Here is a 13,578-nt window from a genome sequence, read left to right on the forward strand (position 1 = left end):
GTTATCTCTAATGTACAGTCAGTATCTGAGGCAAAATGACATGGGAGACTCTGGGCTGTAGACGCCGAATCAGACATTTAATTGACCAGGGTTATCCCAGCATGACAGGGAGCTGAGGCAAGCTGCCCAGATCTCTCAGCCTTAGGGAGGCGGGACCAGGGCCACGGGCCCTTCACCCAAGAACCTGGGGCCTATGAGAACCTTGCTTGGTATGGCACACAGGCAACCCTAGACTGAGGGTGACCCCAGTGTTGTCCAGTGCTGATGACAAAGAGGTACCAAAGCATTTGCCAAGACCTCGTCCCATGGTGGACGGGCCCCCTGGGAGGTGCAAGGTTGCAGGGTTGTGCCTTCAGTTAAGTGGGAGGGCTGACCAAAGGGGAACACGGCACCGTCCCTCACCCTGCTTCGGACCCTCCAGGCACGGGGCCCAGAGAAGCTAAGCGCTTTGGCCGAGGCCCACTGCCCGTGGTGGCTGCCGTCCACCCTCTCAACTCCTGGCTGCCATCCCAGGCTGTGTCTGCCCCAGGGGGTGCTCTGTCGGCTTCAAGCCACCACAGGGAGCTTCCTCAGGTGTCAGAAGCACCAGGACACCAAGTGGCTGTACTCGAGTCCAGCTTCCTAAGGTTGTCCTTGTGTCCGAGTGGTGGACGGGGAGTAGCGTCGGGCTCCTAGGCCTGGCTCCCGCCGTGGGCTCAGCCCCTCCACTTGCAAGAGGAAGGAGCCATTCCAGGCCCAAGCCCGCATGCATGGTGTCGGCGGGGGGGCAGCAGGCGGTCCTGCCCTCCCAGCCCAGGACAGTACCCGGCAGCAGCGGGATGGCCACACGCGGACCGCCGTGCTTTGTTCCAACGGCTCTACTTTTACATTCTCCTTCCTTCAACATCCTGGATGCTGTTCCCAATGGCTAACGTGAATTTTTAACAGAAGTTCACATCCATCATTGGTTTATGGCGAAGAAATAACGGTCCCCATTAGGATAGCTATAAATGCTTAACAGGAGTTTAAAGAAAAATACTGCATTGGTTCCAGGCCCAGCAGCCCTTGGGAAAGTCAGAGACGTCAGGGCCAGGGAACGGAGCCGGGGGTGGCCACAGCGCCACCTGCTGCTGGCAGTGGGGCAGCGCTGACTGTCCCCAGAGGTCAGACCAGCGGAGGGTGCCAAGGCCCCAACGACCTCCCTTAACCTCAGGACAAGATCAAGCTTGCAAATCCCTCAAGCGGGGATCGTAGTGATGCAGGAATTCCCAGCCTGGCACCCTGGGAGGGGGGTGGCTCGACAGTGGCTCTGCCTTCCCACGGGGACATGGGCCACATGTCTTTTGCAGAACACACATGAAACCTTTAAGATGGGATGCCCGGGTGGCTCAGGGTGTGATCCCGGGTCCCAGGATCAAGTTCCCCATCGGGCTCCCTGCAGGGAGCCTGCTTCCCCCTCAGCCTGTGTCTCTGCCTCCCTCTGGGTCTCTCAGGTATAATTTTTTTTTTTTTTTTAAAGAAGCAACCTTTAGGACGGAGTCAGCCAGTCCCTCCTCTGTGCCCTCAGGCACCAGGGCCCAGCACGGGTCCAGGCATAGTGGCCCAGACACCCTTTTACTGTTAAAATCGTCAATCTGTAAAAGTTCTTGTTGGTTTGTAATCTGACCTGTTCTGCCCCAGCCCCGGGACCCTGCCACATCCCTCCATCTGACACATCCACGGACGGCATCTGCTCACGGCACGGACGCAGCTCGGGAGCCCGCGCATGCCAGGCCCAGGGTGTGGCCCAATCCTCAGTCTCCCCAGGACCCAGCACGGTACGGTGCACGACTTGGGAGATCAACAAATGTTTATGAAATACCATCGGGAGGGAGAGCCCAGGGGGCCGAGGCCTGGGGGCACGTGGCGGGGACCTTAGGCCTCCTGCTGCACGGATCCCCCGCCCTGCCCTGCGGGAGCCTGAAGGGAGGCCTCCCGACCCCGTCCCCGTCCCCGTCCTCGTCCTAGAGCGCGGCTCACGCGCGTCAGGCAGAGCGAGACCAGCCCGTGCCCCACGAGCAGTGGCCGGGCTTTGCTCCCAGGACTGCCCCAAGTCTGTGCCGCGCCCGCCCGCTGGCCTGGGGGGGGCCTGATACCTGAATGTGAACATGCATCCGTCATCCTGTCGCTAACCATAAACGTGCCTCAGTTTCCTCAGCTCAAATCAGGGATAATAAAGCATCCACCTGTTACGGGTCAAATCGCGTCCCCTGTACATATATGATGAAGCCCTAAGTCCTGGTATGCGCAGATGTGACCTTCTTGGAAACAGGGTCTCTGCGGAGGCCATCGAGTTAACGCGCAGACTGATCGGGGTGAAGCCAGAACCGCAGGGGTGGTGTCCTTATAACAACACGTAAGGACACGGGCCGCAGGCCCACGGAGGATTCGGCGGTACAGCTGAGGAAGGGACGGTGCCAGGTCCGTCCGGGTGGAACGCCAGCCAGGGCGTTTGCTCCTGGCTCTTTCCTTGTGGGCAAGGATCCAACTTTGCCCTTCACTGCCCTCAGGATTCAGCCCCAGAGCCCTCTGGAGTGTTCCGACCTCCCCCAGGGGAAAGCCACACGCAACAGGTGCTCTGCAAACACTCGTCTTCCCAGCGAGGGGCTAACCCTGTGACCTGGAGCTGGGAGGCTGTGGCCCACAGGCCGCCATGCATGGTGGCCCGCCCTGTACCCCGCCCTGTGCCGGGCACACCTGACAACTCCAAAAGGGGCGGTGGGGCTGGCCAGGCCCTCAGGCGCCCGCACCAAGGGTGGACCAAATTCACAGAGACAAGGGTGGGTCAGTGGCGGCTCAGCGCGGGGCGGGCGGGGGGCAGGGACGTGACATCAATGGTGTGGCTTTCTGCTTCTTTACTGTGTTAAACTATAAAAACTCACAATTTAGCTATTTAAGCATCGTGAGGGTACAATTCAGTTGCACTGAGTACATTTACCTTGTATAGCACGAGGCCTCTTGTTCCAAGTGGTGAAGCGTTCTTGAACTTATAGCAGTGAGGTGAGTGCCACACCAGCATGAACGTGCCAAAAGCCACTGTGTGGAGCACACTCAGCGGCTGAACTGTACGATATTAGATATATAAGTACCTCTCTAAATAAAGCCATTATTTTCTTTGAGATTTTTTATTTATTCATGAGAATAAGAGAGGGGCAGACACAGGCAGAGGGAGAAGCAGGCTCTATGCAGGGAGCCTGATGTGGGACTCAATCCCGGACTCCAAGATCACGCCCTGAGTCAAAGGCAGATGCTCAACCTCTGAGCCCCCAGGCATCCCAATAAAGCCATTATTTTAAGAAAAAGAAACCCATACACAAAGATTGGACTGAATTTCACTTATGTTTTCTGGGATTTTTATAACAAGCATGTATGACTTCAGTAAGCAGAGAAACTGTAAAGTGTCTACATTTTTCTCTATTCTTCCAAAATTCTCTGTAAATTGGGGGGCATCTGGGTGGCTCAGGTCATGATCCCGGGGTCCTAGGGTCCTTGGCAGGGAGCCTGCGTCTCCCTCTCCTCTGCCTCCCCCTCCATCTGCTTGTGTTCTCTCTCTCTCTCTCTCTCTCCCTCTCTCAAATAAACAAATAAAATCTTTTAAAAAAAGAAAATACAGGGCAGCCCCAGTGGCCCAGTGGTTTACCGCCACCTTCAGCCCAGGTCGTGATCCTGGAGACCTGGGATCGAGTCCCATGTCAGGCTCCCTGCATGGAGCCTGCTTCTCCCTCTGCCTGTGTCTCTGCCTCTCTCTCTGTCTCATGAATAAATAAATAAAATCTTAAAAAAAAATACAATTCTCTGTAAGTTCTTCTCCAAAGCAGACTGGTTTCCAGTGTCCTCTCAGCGGATGGTGCATCCGTGGTACTTGCAGCCCTCTGGGCACAGCCAACAAGGCAGGTGTCCCCACCGTTGGAGCGCCCCCGTGCCCCTACCCCACGGGCGTCAGAAGCAGCCCCAGGGGGACCTGGTGAGCCTCTGGCCTCCACAGCAGTGGAAGCCAGGAGCCCAGCCGGAGTGGGGCCGGCCTCCGTGCACGGTCCCCGGGGTCCCTAGGGCACACGCCAGACCCCGACTGAGGCAGTTCTCCAGTGAAGGGGAAGCGGGGAAGGGGTCCAGCCAGTCACACTGGCACATCCAGAAGCGACAACCAATGACAGAGGCCACGCTCCGTGTCTGCTTACAGAAGGAAACCCGTTATCTCCGAGTTGCCGCCAGGGCTGCGAGGGGACAGGACAGAGGTGCCAGGCCCTTGCTCACGGCTTCTGGCATTTACAGCTTCCACGTTGCAGTGAGACAGTCATGGAGACCAGAAAACAGGAGTGGATTGGTTTTTACAAGGGATTCCGTCCATTTGAGATTCCCTTTTTCCACCTAGTGTCCCTTCCTCCGGGGGCCTCAGGTTGCTAAGTGGGTCCACAGCTGCCCCCTTTCACCACCGAGGACCATGTTTTAGGCCCGGAGGACCAGTTTGCTTTGCCGTTCACCCGCGAAAAGGCATCAGGGCAGTTTCCAGTTTTCAGTTTTTTTTTTTAATATTTTATTTATTTGAGAAACAGAAAGGGAGAGGGAGAGAGGGGGCACGAGCTGAGGGGGGCAGGGGTGGAGGGAGAGGGAGAGGCAGACCCCCTGCTGAGCAGGGACCCGCCCCACCCCTGATATGGGCTCCACCCCAGGGCCCCGGGATCACGTCCACAGCCCAAGGTAGAGGCATCACCACTGAGCCTCCCGGGAGCCCCCCGCCCCCGTTTTTAGTCAGGATGCACAGGGGGTGCTGTAGACCTCTGTGTACGAACGAGTCTACACAGGCGTGCACCCTCCTTTCTCTTGGGCTCCGCAACACCGCGGTTGCTGGGACTGCGGCACGTCCCTCACCAGGTTTTGGAGGTGGCGCCAAACTGTTTCCCTGAGTGTCTGAACCACTTCACAATCCCACCGGCACCCACCAGCAGTGCTGGGCCCACCCAGTTTTTCCCCATGCTGGTCGGTTTGGTGTTTTCACTTTTTTATTTTAGCGGTTCCAAGGGGTGTAGAATGAGACCTTGCCACCATTTCAATTTGAGTTTCAAAAACACATGAAACACCCTTACGTGTGATTACTTGCTGGCCTGTATACCCTTTTTGGTGAAATGTCTATTCATGTGTTTTGCCCATTTTCTAATTTGACGGGGGTTTTTGTTTGTTTTTTTTTTTTTTAAACGTGGAGGGTTTGTTTTTAACTGCCTTCCTTTTTTTTTTTTTTAAGATTTATTTATTTATTTATTTACTTATTTATTTATTCAGAGAGAGAGAGAGAGGCAGAGACACAGGCAGGAGAAGCAGGCTCCATGCAGGGAGCCCAACGTGGGACTGGATCCTGGGTCTCCAGTATCACACCCCAGGCTGCAGGCGGCGCTAAACCGCTGTGCCACCTAAGGGCTGCCCTTAACTGACTTCTTTTTTTTTTTTTCCTTAACTGCCTTCTTAAGAGGTCGTCACAGAAGTGGCTGTCCTCCAGGGTCATGCTGACACTGCTGAGCCAACCTTCCCCGAAACCTATCACCTGGAAAGGGTGAGAAGGCCGATCCTAATGGATTCTCATCCTGTTTCCTAAAAGGCACAAAGATTGCCCAATGGGGTCCCTGACAGGGGAGGCCAGAGGTGCTGAACCTGGAATCTGGAGCCATTGTGCCAAGAGTCTGGGGAGCAGCGGGCAGTCAGCTGCAGGCCTAGCAGGTGCAGCCAGGCCCACTCGTCCCTCTGGGCCCCTTCCCCTCTGGCTGCCCTGGGAACCCCCAGCTGGCCATTTGTGGCTGAGGTGGGAAGAGGACTTTCTTCTGTCCAAAGGCTCAATTTTCTGCGAATGAAAATTATTTCCCCTATTCCCGGGAGGTGAAAGTGGGGGAACCAGCAACTTCTCTGGAGTCCAGGGGACCCTGTGCTTCTAGGCCCAGCACTGGCCTCCACCTGCTTTAATACAATGCTGCAGGACAGCTGCCTCTCCAGTGAAAGGGGCCCCTGGAGCCGCTGGTTCCAGCAGAGGCAAGGCTCCTGATGAGAGAGCAGACCGTCCTGCGCCAGGCGGCAGAACTGTGCCCACTGGGCAGCTGCTGGCCGCCCCTACAAGGACTGGAACTCACAGAGGGGCGGGCTCTTGTCCTGCCATACGCAAAGCCCAAGCATGGACAGAGTGGCCAGGTGTGGGCAGCCAGCTCCCCTGGCCACATGCCCTAGTCCCGAAGCCTCGCCCTTGGACACCTGCTTCCTCTAACTGCCAAGTGAGGACAAGAGCACCCCCGGCTCCTCAGGCACAGGTTCAAGTGGTACCGCCCAGGGGCAGCCCCTGCAGCACAGATGACTGAAGCCTGAAGGTCTGCGGGTAGGTGGACCTGGGGAGGACGGCCACTTGAGGACATGCTGCAGACAGACCCCTTCTCTCTCCCTGCCTGGCAGTGATGTCCAGGGTAAACACCTTGGCCTCTGCTCGCTGGCTGGCCCGAGCCCCTTCCCTGCCTCCTTGCCAGCCCACCTGAGCGCCCTCTGTAAAGCCCCCACCCCGGCCCTGAGGCTCCTCCGTGTCCTCTCTTAGCTGCACCCCCACCTCTTCCACCAACCCCAGGCCCGGAGAGGGGGAGGGCATGAGCTACAGGGAGGCTGAAAGGGACAGAAGCAGGGATGACCTGCTGGCCACACTCAGAGGTCCAAGCAGGGGACCGCTCCTGATGCTTGGCTATAGCACTTCTTGGGCCATAGAAAAGTGCTCCCTCTTTTCCCTGGCTGCAGCCCTGCAAACCTCATGACTTGATGAGCAGAACACCAGCTGGACTTCAACCCCCATTCAGGTCACCAATGAAGCACTTTTGGGCAGTGCACAAGCTGTCTAACTGTCCACCGCAGTGCGGGTTATGAGCCATGGCCATCTTCATGGGCTGCAGTTGGCGGGAACAGCCCCGAGTTCCAGAGGAGGACCCATCAAGAAACAGCTTGGCTCAGAAAACAACCTGGCTTTGGCTTCAGGACCTTACCCTGGAGTGAGCTAAATTTCATCTCAGGTCTAGAGGAAAGGCGACTCTTGCTCACGGAAGCAGGGAGGCCCAGAGAGGTTCAGTGGCTCGCCAAGGTCACAGAGCTAGGAAGTGATACCAGGACTGCTTTCACGGAGCGCGGCTGGTTCCAGGCCTCGCCGCCCAGGAGAAACACGAGGCAAACTACGTTTGCAGTTTTAAGGTTTCCCACAGTCACATTAGGAGTGGTAAACAGAACCAGGCCAAATTGATCCTGATAAAATATCCTATTCAATCCAAATATCCAAAATATGATCAGTCCGACAAACCATAACAAGTCACTAGTGGGACATTTTACCTGTTTTTTCATACTAAATATTCAAAATCCCGTGTGGATGTTAACTGATAGCTGTCTCCAGTCCAACTCACCTCATCTCCGAGTCCTGCCTGCTGCCCCATGGGCAGCAGAGCCCGGAGCAGTGTTGTCACCCAGCGGCTGGTCTGCGTGGTCGCATGCTGGGGGCACCCTGACAGCTAGTGGGAGAGGCCCCAGCAGGCTGCGGACCCCCACGCCACACGGCTGACCCCCACAGCAAACTCGCATCAAGTGGGCCGCATGTCAGAGACCCTGTGGCAGGAGGAGAGGCAGCATGTACTCCCGGGGCTGGTGGGGGGCCCAGGGGTGCCGTGGTGCCCAGCATGCCCCTCGCTCGACACCACAGCTCGGGCTATAGCTGAATGGATGTCGGAGGGCCCCCCAGGATGGCGGGTCCTGGGATCTTCCCGCCCCTGTCCCTCAGCAGCACCACGAGCCGAGCCCCGGGGTCAAGAACTGGGGACGTGTCCCTGGCTTCCAGAGGCCACACCAGCTGGTAAACACCAGGCCCAAGCCTCAGGATGCAGCCCTCTCCTGTGCTGCCCCTGCTGGAAGCATCCAGGGCAGACTCAGCCCTTGGGAGGGACTACAGCTCTGGGGAGCAAATTCAGGGCGGGGATAGGGCACCGGGTGGCTGCAGGGCAAACGGCACTCCTAGATCAGCCCATCCGTGGGCAGGGGGTGCTCTGACCTGTTCTCTAGCTCCTCACTGGGTCTGAATGTGGCAGCGGAAGAAAGGTGTGTTATGTATAGACCTCTGCATCCCCTGCCCGCCCCCCACCCCCACCCCCACAGGGCCGGGAGCCCTCCTGAATCACCATGAATGCCCCTGGGCGGGAAAAGGGACACACTCCTGCTGTACAGAGAAAGCGCCTCTGCTGACATGGGGAAGGTCCCACGACCGCCCAGGGGTCAAGGTGCCAAACTCTCACACAGTTCCTCTAGTCTGACACCTGATTCAACCAGGTGGGACTTCTACCAGTTAGAACAGAGATGGAAATGGGTGTCTGGACCCCAAAGGATGTGACCACACCACAGAGGCAGACTCAGCACCTCACCTCCGCCTGGGGCTCTGCCCTGCCCCCTGAGCCCTGGACCCAAGGCTTGGTTCAATTTTCATTCAGCACATATTTGCTGAGCACCTCCTCGGTGCCAGGCCCTGCTCCGAGCACCAGGGAGATGGCGGCTCCCCGTGTTCCTTGCTGTCGCCCCGCCAACCACTCTCTCCCTGGACCTAGGGTGACACTGCCACAGGTCCCCAACCCCGGGAGCTCACTGGTTCCGTCCTCCTCCTTCAGCCGTGCTGCAGATCTGTGCTGTCAGTTCTCCTCCTACATGTCCCTGGGGTGTGTCTCCTCCTCCCATACCTGCTGTAGGAGCCGGATGCATGTGCACCGTGCTGCCGCTGGGCCACTGCCAAGTCCCCTCTGGTCTTCACTCTGCGGGGTCTCCCCTGCACTCCAGCCTCCACACTGCCCCCCTGCAGTGACGGCCATCTGTCTGTCAATCCGTCCATCTAAAGATTCTACTTTTAAGTACTCTCTACACCCAACATGGGGCTCGAATCCATCACCGCAAGATCAAGAGTTGTATGCTCCACCTCCTGAGACAGCCAGGTGCCCCAAGGGGCTTCTGTTTAAAAGGGACGTGAGATCACGCGGAGGAAGAGGCACACGGAGAGCATTCTTGGGTGGGCTGGCACATGGCGAGTCCCTAATAACTGGGTGCTCAAGACCATATAAAATGTCCTGGGTAGGGCCTAGTTACTGGGGAACTGGGTCTCACTGGGGGCTGCTCAGGGCAGTCCTGGACTGGGAACAATGACTACACTAAAGAATATTCCAGCAGGGGAAGTTCTGTTGGGCCAAGTTCCTTAGAAGTTTACACTGTGAAAACCGAGACCAAGACAAACTATAAGCACCACAAAACATATGTGATCACAGCAAGACTGCTGATAAAGTAGGGCAAGCTGTTGAATGATTCTCGACAGATAAAGAGAGATGGACACAAAGAGCCATGGAGGACACCAGTCCATTTGTACCGAACTTTCCAAAAGGTCCCACCCCTGGTTTCTTCCTTAAATAGTTCAGGCAGAAAGAAGAAGTTGGTGGGACAGGCATAATAACGTGGCTTCCCAAAGGCCAGCCCGGCTGCCTAGACACGGAGCAGCACTTATCTGCCTCAGCCACGGCGAGGCCCAGGTGCTCAGGGTGTCTGGGGTCAGGCAAACAGTAGCACCTCCTCTCTGTGTGTGGCTTTGCCCTCCCAAGGCATTTTGTGCATCTATCTCTTGCCATGCGAGGTGAGGGGGCCCAGAGACACTGAGTGACTTGCTCAAGGTCACACAGCAGGTTACTGAGGGAGCCAGATTAGAATCTGGTTCCCTGACACCCGCCCATGACTTTGCACAAGCTCACACCGGCCCTAACACTGTCCCTCTTCCTAGAGGTGAGGCCGCCTGGGAACCTCCAGAGCAAAGCAAATCTGGGGGGTGCTTCAGAGGTGTTCAGAGGGAACAACTGGCTTTCTCTTCTAGGAGAAAACCCTGAAGCTTGTAAGAACATTTCCTGGTGAGTCCTAAACGTGGGGTAAACCTCCAAAGCAGGCCGAACCTCCACACAGAGCCACCAGGAGAGCACGAAGGGCTTGTAAAACTACTTTGCTTTGTTTCTTCCACTCTTGCCTCAACTTACTCAGCTTCCCCAATGACCCTCATTTTAAGAGCAGAATCTGGTCTTATCATGCCCCTCAGTAGGTGCCAGCTCCATGGATGGATGGATGGAGGGATGGATGGGTGAGTGGATGGGTGGGTGGAGGGAGGGATGGATGGAGGGATAGATGAATGGAGGGATGGATGGATGGGTGGAGGGATGGATGAAGGGATGGATGGGTGGATGGAGGGGTGGATGGATGGAGGGATGGGATGGAAGAGTGGGTGGGTGGGTGGATGGGTGGGCAGAGAGTCACTCTTGCTTTCCTGCCCGGTGTTCAGTATGTTCACATGTATTTTCTTGTCTGTTCCTCATCACGATTTCCTTTAGAAGCCTAATTCACTCCATTTGTGGTTAAAGTGAGGCCCAGGAGTCAAACATCTTTAGTTCACAGAGCTAGTTAGGTGGGAGAAGTGAATGCAAACCCAGATATTCTCACCCTCAGACCCAGGCCAACAGGGAAGGCGGGCAGGTGGGCAGGTGGGCAGGTGGGCAGGGGGAGGGCTATTAACTTCTTGTGGACAAGTCCTGTGCATGGTTCCAGTTCACCATCACTGCGAGTCCATTTCACAGTTGAGAGCACCAAGGCTTAGTGAGGCTGGGTATTGAGCAGCATTGAAAAGACCTCACAGCTGATGGAAGCAAAGGGGTGGGACTTGAGTCTGGGTCCACTGGGTTCCAAAGTCCACCCCCTTGGCCCTTTGGGACCAAGCCATCTGTCTGCTCAAGTGTGAGGTGTTACAAAGTAGCGATGAATGGCCAGGTGTTTGCTGAACACTTGTTTCAGCCCTGCCCTGTGCCAGGCTATGGGGACCACAGATCCCGTATCACACAAGCTCTACCCTGGAAGCTTCCAGTCAGCAGGTGGGAAAGGAGATAGGAAAACATGGAACAGACAATGAGCAGGCAAGGGCACACAGGGAAACTTCACTGTCCCCCCAAGTAGAGGCCCAGTGAGTGGTGGGACGGGGGAGGATGTTGACAGGACAGGTGGGCGCCCCCTCCTCTGCTATTTCAGGACAAACTAACTCAGTCCTTCCTGGCCAATGCCTGACATTCCACCACTGTCGCGTCTGTCCTTGCACTTTTACTCCTACTAAGAACTGAGATGCACATGCTCAGGGCTGTAGCACTACTTTACGGTGGCGTTAGTGTTTCACCTGTTAGTAGAAATCTGTTTACCGGCTAGAGAATTTCCAGACAGCAAGTTTCATGGAAGGTGGCGGGGGAGGCAGAAACAGCTAGAACGCAAGGTAGATGCCCCTGATACAAATGTTGACTGAAGCTAATCCACACCCACTGCTCTGGAGTGACAGAAAGCCCAGGAAGTGCTGGGGCCTGGACCCTGACTCCTGACACTTCTGAAGTCACTCCTAAAAGATGGGTGGCTGCAAAGAGGCCCCTGGTTCTCTGAAACACTTGAGTTGACTGGCTTCCCTTAGACATACTTTCGGAAGCTGTAAAAGCCCTGCAGGTGGTGGTCACTGTACACCCAGAGGCCACCCGCTCGGGCCTGAGGCTGGCATGATGCCCTCACCCCTACACACCCATTTCCTTCATCTTCCCCTTCTCCTGCCTCCAACACCCTGTGTTTTAAATCTTTCCCCCATCTCTGTCAACACTTCTCCCCTAGTCCCGCTTCCCCTGTGTGCTCCTGTGTCCCCTTCCCACAGGCAGGCCCTGTGTGCTCCTGTGTCCCGGAGAGGCAGCACAGTACCTCCACCTCCTCAGGAAAAGGCGTCCCCCCTTTCCCTTTCCTTGGCCTCGCTGGCCTGTCCCAGGTCGCCCCACTATCAAGGCCCTGACCTCGGGCAGGTGTCTCAAGGCCTCCGTCCTCCTGGCAGGCTGGATAGCCGCGTCCCTCACCCACCAGCGCGGTCCCTTCAGAAGCACCAGTGTTGTCAGGGCACTTCCTGCTCCAGGTCTGTTCGTCCTTCCCCAGGGCAACAGCCACTACTGATAAGAAGAATGAATCAGCTTCTTAGCAGAGTTCTCTGGGAGCGAGGGGTTGCAGAAAACAACGGTTCTGACGTGTGAGTTGATGTCACTCAATCCCTGTAGCAAATTATAACTGTCGGTCTTTACCCAGTGCTTTTTCTATCCGGACGCAGTGATGGCTCTGCCCCAGAAATACCCCCTTCTGTCAGCAGGCAACACTACGACTCCCACTCTGATAGCGGCTCCCACCTGGCTCCTCCCCAACAACCCTGAGCAGTCCTCCTCCAGCAGCCGGGCGCCCTCCAGTCAAGCCTATTCTGACAGCGGCCCCCTGGACGTAGCGTTGGACCCCATGGGCTAAAGCCTCGGTCCCCCAGGTCGCCCCCGCCCCACCTTTTAGATGCCACCTGCATGTCCAGGTGGTCCCCGAGGCTGGTGACCCAATGGGGATGGAGGCGGGCTGCTCCCAGAATGCTTCTTGGGCTCTGTTAACTGGCTGGAGCAGCTCGCAGAGTCCAGGCAAACATCTTACATAGAAGGTCACCAATTTCTTAGAAAATGATAGAAGTCGGGGACAGCCAGATGGAAGAGGCACACAGCACAAGGTATGGGGAGAGGCAGGGAGGGGAGAGCCTGCCCACCCTGTTTGCGTACCTCACTCTCCCTCAAACTCCACGTGCTTACCAACCCAAGAGCTCTCTGAACCCTGTCCTTTGGGTCTTTATGGAGGCATCACCAGTGGGTATGATTGATTAAATCTTCATGGTGATTGATTCACCCTCCAGCCCCCCTCCCCACCACCCCTCGGCCTCACATGGTTGGTTGCCCTGGCAACCAGCCCCCCCCCCCCAAGTCCTGTATAAACTCTGGTGTGGTTGAAAGGGGCTCACTGTGAGTATCAGGACATCCCATGAGTTTGGGGAGCTCTGTGCCTGGAACTGGGATGGAGACCAAACGTGTATTTCTTACTAGAAATCATGATTAACACAGTTACAATGCTGTTGAGTGCTTCCCATGCACAGGCCACACTGTCCCCTGCCCTGCACATATTCACTCCTCAATCCTCCAGCAATTGTGCAACAGCTGTTCCCATTTTGCACACAAAGAAACCGAAGCACAGAGAAGTTCAGTAGCTTGTGTAACGTGCAAAGCGATGGACACAGAAGAGCGCTGTAGGACGACCCGCCTTCCGAAGTACATGCTCTCAGGACAGGTTTGCTGTGACCAGCACAGAAGGCTCACCACAACCCAGTACTGTCTCCCTGGTACGACAGCAACAGCTCGCTTTGCCCATCCCAACCTTGACATTAATAATAACAACCGTTCCTCACCTTTTTGTGGACTTAACACACTGTGGTCCAAAGACAGGTTAAGTCTCATTCTAGTCAGTTGGTGAGCAGGTCATACCCAAGAGTAGCACCGCGAATGTCCTGTGTGGCCCTCAGAGGCAACCTGGATGACTGCAACCTGCTCCTACATACAGACATGTACTGCCCAGGTCAACTCATCTCTCCTCTTTGGTGTCAAAGTTCCCCCAGTCCAGTGGCGATGACCCTCT

General features: G+C 56.2%; 1 protein-coding gene across 2 annotated transcripts in view; it reads right to left on the bottom strand.

Annotated features, from left to right (window-relative positions):
• Window positions 1-13,578, bottom strand: part of RIN3 (Ras and Rab interactor 3) — a 106,892-nt gene that overhangs the window by 46,024 nt on the left and 47,290 nt on the right. The gene's annotated exons all lie outside the window — the stretch shown is intronic.

Source organism: Nyctereutes procyonoides, unplaced genomic scaffold (assembly GCF_905146905.1).
Source record: "Nyctereutes procyonoides isolate TBG_1078 unplaced genomic scaffold, NYPRO_anot_genome, whole genome shotgun sequence".
NCBI lineage: Eukaryota > Metazoa > Chordata > Mammalia > Carnivora > Canidae > Nyctereutes > Nyctereutes procyonoides.